Source organism: Piliocolobus tephrosceles, chromosome X (assembly GCF_002776525.5).
Source record: "Piliocolobus tephrosceles isolate RC106 chromosome X, ASM277652v3, whole genome shotgun sequence".
In the NCBI taxonomy this organism is placed as follows: domain Eukaryota; kingdom Metazoa; phylum Chordata; class Mammalia; order Primates; family Cercopithecidae; genus Piliocolobus; species Piliocolobus tephrosceles.
Window position 1 is genome coordinate 43,490,816 of NC_045455.1, and position 6,312 is coordinate 43,497,127.

At 34.7% G+C, this 6,312-nt stretch overlaps 1 non-coding gene across 1 annotated transcript; it reads left to right on the forward strand.

Moving 5' to 3' along the window:
* The first annotated feature begins 6,026 nt into the window (after nucleotides 1-6,026).
* Nucleotides 6,027-6,092, forward strand: LOC111522492. Its single transcript, XR_002725260.1, has one exon. It is a non-coding gene; the product is annotated as a small nucleolar RNA SNORD37 (small nucleolar RNA).
* Nucleotides 6,093-6,312: the final 220 nt, after the last annotated feature.

The window sequence follows — 6,312 nt, forward strand, 5'->3', positions numbered from 1 at the left end:
CCATTTCTCCTATTATAGAAGCTTTTTAATTTTAATTATTCATCCTACTTGTAGTCTCTCTTTTTGCCAATTCATCATTCATATTGCTGACAAGTTGGTCATAAAGCACTCCTTCTATCTTGTCATTCTCCTGCTTGAAGACTTCAGTGACTCCCCACAGCCTACCAGAAGAAGTCCAAATGGCTTATTCTGACAGTGTAAGACCATGACCATTACTGCAACCTTTGCAGACAGCTGTAACTATTCACTTCCCTGGCTTTGTACTCCAGCTAAACTCTGCCCTAACCTGCCTTGAACTTTTCTAATTTTATGCTTTTGCTTAAACCAATTTTGCTGGCCTGAAATGCACTCCTTTCTCTCTGCCTCCATAAATCCCATCCATCATTCAAGTCACAGTGCAAGTCCTTTATTCTTTGTGAAGCCTTCCAAATTCAGTCCAGCCCAAGTGATGCTGTATCCTCTTAATTGTAACTCTGAATTAGTATTTTTTGCCTGTCCAATTCATTTAACAAGTCCTCTACTTCTGAAAATTTAATTCTGTTATGCTGTGCAACTTAAAAACCTTTCAGTGATTTTGTTTCTTCAATTAGATTATATATTTCATGTGGCAGAGACATTTCTTCTACCTTCCTCATGACACCAATTACCATACCTTACACATAGCAAGAACTCCTAAAATACTAAACATTAAGCAGAAATCCCTTCAGAGAGTTTTCCACAATGCTGAATATACATCAACCTGCTAAAACTTGGTTGATTTTTAATTTTAATTTGTTCTTCTCATACTACTTGTATTTTAATTCATTCTTCTCTAAAATTTATTTTATTTTAATTTTTTTCATTTCAAATAAAGCAGAAAAGGTTAATTTATAGACTTTAAAAATAGGAATTGTTTTATATTAACATGGGACTTATAGTTTTCAGGTTGCAGTACAACTTTAGTTGTGGTTACAGTTGAAGTTACAGTTTTCAGGTTGCAGTGTGAAGGGTAGTAGTGTGAGATTGTTGACTGACTCCCAGTATCGTATTATCTGAGTAATAGAATAGGAGGAGAACAGAATTGATTTCCAGGCACAGAAAAATGTCCTGTGACTTACAGGGCTAGGCAAAAGGGAAGGAGTATGTCAAATGTTAAAATGCAGTGGCCTGTTGCCAAAAGAAATGCAAAACAGCATTAAGGATGCTTGGTTGACCTGAAGAGTGAACTGCTGGTTCTACAAGTTTCTAATGGCTTGGGACAGGATTTTTGTCATGGGGAGAAGCTAGTCTTTAACTTCTCCCTCATCACAAATTTCCACTCAGCTTTCTGGGAACTTTTTTCTATTTTTTTTTCCTATGGGAATGAATATTTTATATATTTGGAGTAAATGGAATAGTATTTATTTGGAAAAAAGAAACTTAGCATTTAATTTGCTTGTTTATCTACTCAGCAAATTGAAGACTTGATGCACTAAATACTAACAATACAATGCAATTATAGATATAATTTCTTGTATCTCATGGAGAGAAGAGTATAAAGCAAATTGTAACTATAACCATAAGACCATAAGAAATCAGATTTAGAAACTGTGAGATATTTCTGGTATAATTAGAGGTAGATGCAGTTATTTTGACTTTATCTATGCCTACCTTTCTTAAAATTATACATGTGGATATTAATCTCTTTGAAAGAATCTTCTGGTGTTAAAATCATATTTGTCCCATCAATTAGAATTTTTCCTTTCCTCTTTGAATGTGTTGTTTCTTTGAGATAATTGTTCTAAGGCCTCTGGTTTTCTAAGCTTTAATTATATTTGATACCTCCTTAATGTAACTTACATTTCCCCACATTTGTATCTTTTTAAAGCCATGCAGTTCTGAAAATATTAATCCCAGTCATTCATTCACTCTACATTCCAATGAGTGTTTGCTATGTGGCAGGCACTGTGTCGGAATCAACGATAGAGTACAAATCATAGAATCACAGAGCTCTAACATCAGAAGCAATTGTTTCTAGTGTTGATATCCTTCTCTTCACAATGACAGAAGCAAAATTGAAGAGTTTAGGTTTCCAAGGGTCTTAAGCAGTGGACTTACTCCTAGACCTCCTTGAACCTATGAATGCTTTGTAAGTCCTTTTGTTAGTCTTTGACAGCCATCTCTCTGGACTTTACCTTCTTTGTTGAATATGTTTCTTTAAAATTGGAGCTTATCAGAAAGCTCTCTCCTCATTCAGACTGATTTCTTTACATAATAACCTTTAACATTTTCATAGAGCTATGTCATTAATACAATTGCTATCAAAGCTTAGAATATAACAGAAAAAAATACACGTGGTATATAATGTCATGCAATATGAAGGTGCCATCAGGAAAGGAAGTAGAGCTAACAAATTCCAAACAAATAAATATGTAGCATTTACATCTTTTTACAACCGGGAAAAGAACTAGGGAGATGGGGGTAGGGACAGGGCATGGTGGTTAGGATTTGACTCCAGGTTTTTCTAAATGCAAACACAGTGCTATTTCCACTGGGCACCATATCTCCAAGGTAGCCGCATTTGGACAATTTACCTGTCAGGATCACTTGTGTCCTATTTCCTATTTTTGAAGCCACAAAATTGTGATCTTCACACCCATGGGTCCCTTATAATTCTTTTATTAGGAAACTAATAAACTAAATATTATAGCAGATGTTCAAAAATGCCTAGAAGAAGATTGTTTGGACATAAAACTGGGCCTGATATGTGGTGGTAAAAATGTAACAGGTGCATCTGAAAAAGAAAACAAAAGAAAAGAAAAGCATTCTTCACTTAAGAGAAAAAAAAAAAAAAAAAACAAAAAACACCAAACCTACGTTAGGCCTAAGGAGAATGATTAGCTTAGCATACATTCATTTAACTGATTACAGAAAATATAAATATGTTTTTATAACATAAAGTTTGAGTCGACTTGGCATGGCAATTTTAGAAAAAAATATACAGCATTTGCTGTACTACCTTTAATTAATTACTATTATTTTACACTTGGAAGGTGGGCATTTTTAATAAAAAGTTGATGAAAGAAAGAACACTTGGCATCATTACAAGATTTGAAGAAGCAAGTTCCTATTCTTTCTGCCAAAAAGTATTTAGGACTGATTCCGGTTCATTCTTTCAGCCAGACACCTATAATTTAAGTTTATCAATATTTTCAATGTTTCAGAGCAAGTATGAAGTTACCACCTTGATAACCTGGTACACTTAACTGAAAAATTTTTGTAATCCTAAAACAGAATCTGTGGCAGAGTGTAATTTTTTTTCTCTGTTATTTCACTATCTCCTCCTTCCCAGTTTAGTTGGGAGAGAACATCCTGCTAATGTTCAGAGCTGTTGTAGAGTTCTTTGGTTCACAATGGAACGAGAAAGAGACTAAAAGTGATAGACATAAAACTGAAAAAGTTATCTAATCCTGTATCATTCTTCATCTGATAATGTGTATGTATAATTTCAAGAGCTTTGGTGCATTTGTGGGTGTTTAGGGACTTCACAATGAAAAAAGGCAAGAATATTTGAGCCTCCTTCTATAGCAATATACCTAAAGTTATTAAGCTGTGCTAAATGAATTAAGAAAAGTGTCTAGTAAAATATCTACAGCATATAATAAATTTAAAAATATGTCAAAATGCTGCAATTTGTAAAGCTGAAAATCTTGGTTTTCAACTTCCGAGTATTTGGGTGCAACTTCCTCTTGTATAAAGCTCAAGGGTATACAAGTTTCAGTGACCATAAAACAACTTGGTGAGTGTTAAGCGTATCCAATTGGCTTTCTAAAAAGATGATGTAGAAAAGCTTAGAACATCAGTCCTCTTTCACTCCACCAGACATTGTGCCAGTTGCTTCTTGGGTGATCATTCTAATCGCATAAGAATATCTTTTATTTTTAAGCCTAGTCCACTTCTGCTTTAAGTACTATGAAAAAAAATTTCTTATTTTTTGGTGATGTTGGTTAACTTTTAATTACTCTACCTTTCTATGGTTGACCTGAGAATTATTTCATTGTTTGTAACACATCACTAAGTAATAACCCATTATCTACAGGCTGCATCTGCCAGAAGATAACCAATATTGTTAGCCTACATTGCAGAAGTTTAAATTCCTTATCCTCAAGCAAAATTGCGTAAGGGAGCCCTCAGAGTATTTTTCTAAAAACCATCTATTTTTGAAGAGGTAAAGAGATAGCTCTTCAGATAGCTTTTTAATGTAAGTGAATTATTCTGTACTTTTCAGTAACAACTTTAATGGGTTATAGGGAAATACTGTACGATTTACTTCTGTAAGCATACAATTCAAGTTTTTTTTTAGTGTGTTCACCAAGTTATACTATCATCACCACTACCTAATTTCATACCATTTTCATCATCCCAAAGAGAAACCCTGTACCCATTAGCAGTTACTCTCCATTCTTCCTTCTCCCACGTTCTGGCAACCACGAATGTACTCTCTGTCCCTTTGGATTTACCTACTAAAGATATTTCTTACAAATGGAGTCATCGAATATGTGGCTTGTTGTATCTGTTTTTTTTTTTTTTTTTTTTTTTTTTTAATTTAACATAATGTTTTCAAGGCTCATCCATGTTGTAGCATTTATCAATATTTTATTCTTGGCGGGGCATGATGGTGGTCATACCTGTAATCTCAGCACTTTGAGAGGCTGAGACAGGCAGATCACTTGAGCCCAGGAGTTCAAGACCAGTCTAGGCAATGTGCGAAACTCTGTCTCTACAAAAAAAAAAAAAAAAAAACCAAAAAATTAGCTGGGCGTGGTGGTGTATGTTTGTGGTCCCAGCTACTAGGAAGGCTGAGGTGGGAGGATCACCTGAGCTTGGGAGGTTGAGGTTTCAGTGAGCCATGATCATGTCACTGCACTCCAGCCTGGGCAACAGAGTGAGGCCCTGTCTCACAAAAATTTTTTCATTCTTTTTCATGGCTGAATACTATTTCATGGCATGCATATACTGCACTTTATTTTTCCATCAGTGGATGGACATTTGGGTTCCACTTTTTGGCTAATGTAATTAATGATGCTATGAACATTTGTGTACAAAATTTTTTATGTAGACACATATTTTTAATTCTTTTGGTTATATGCCTAAGAGTATTAATAGAATTTCTGGTCATATGGTAACCTGTGTTTAATTTTTTGAGGACTTGTCCAACTGTTTTCCAAAATGGCTGCATTTTATAATCTCACTAGCTTTGTGTGAAGGTTCCAATTTCTCCACATCTTCACCCAAACTTGTTATTTTCTATAGCTATATATTTGTATCTGTGGGGAAGTAGCTCCACATTGTATTTATTGAATATTAAGTAAAGAATCTCTGCTTTTGTGCATCTCTGTTTCCATGATTATCGTCCATTCCAACCTCATCTTATCTTTGAACAACTGTAGCAACTCTTAAATGATTCTTTCATGCTATACTTATCTACACAATAGTTGCAGAGATCTTTTAAAAATGTATGTGGCAAATGTTTCAGAAAGCACATGTGCTAGAATTTTTTCTGTGAATACTTCTGTATCTGCAATAAAACATCAGTAAGATCTAAGTATTTTTCAGGCTCTTTGAATTTGGATTTATATTTCTTTTAAATATATCTCTGAGTTTTGATTTGCTTTAACATTAGTGAAGGAAGTTGTGATTCATTTGGGTTTTATCTGCAAGACATTTAGATTAAAATGGCAGTAAAAGTCAAGCATTTATAAGATGATACTAATAGCTAACTTTTATTGAGTACCTACTATGTACTGAGCAGTTATCTAAGTATTTTCTGTATGTTTAACTCATTTATTCTTCATAAAATTCTGATGAGGTATTATTAAACTTATTTCACACTACAGGGGAATAGGGGGACAGAGAAGTTAAGTAACTTTCCCAAGGTCACACAGCCAGTAAGTGGTAGAGTCAAGATTCTAACCAAAAAATCTGGTTACAGAGTCCACATGGGTAACCACCAAACTATCCTGTCATTTTGTCTTAGTTATTGTCTGAGATATATAAGACTTAAAATAGTAGGTGACGACCAATATTTTTTTTACTTTGACCTGATGTCTATTGAAAAAATCTAGCATCTGAGGACTATGGGAAAAAAAAGAAATTTTTTTTTTTTTTTTTTTTTTTTTTGAGATGGAGTCTCGCTCTGTTGCCTGGGCTGGAGTGCAGTGGCCGGATCTCAACTCACTGCAAGCTCTGCCTCCCGGGTTTATGCCATTCTCCTGCCTCAGCCTCCCGAGTAGCTGGGACTACAGGTGCCCGCCACCTCGCCCAGTTAGTATTTTGTATTTTTTAGTAGAGACG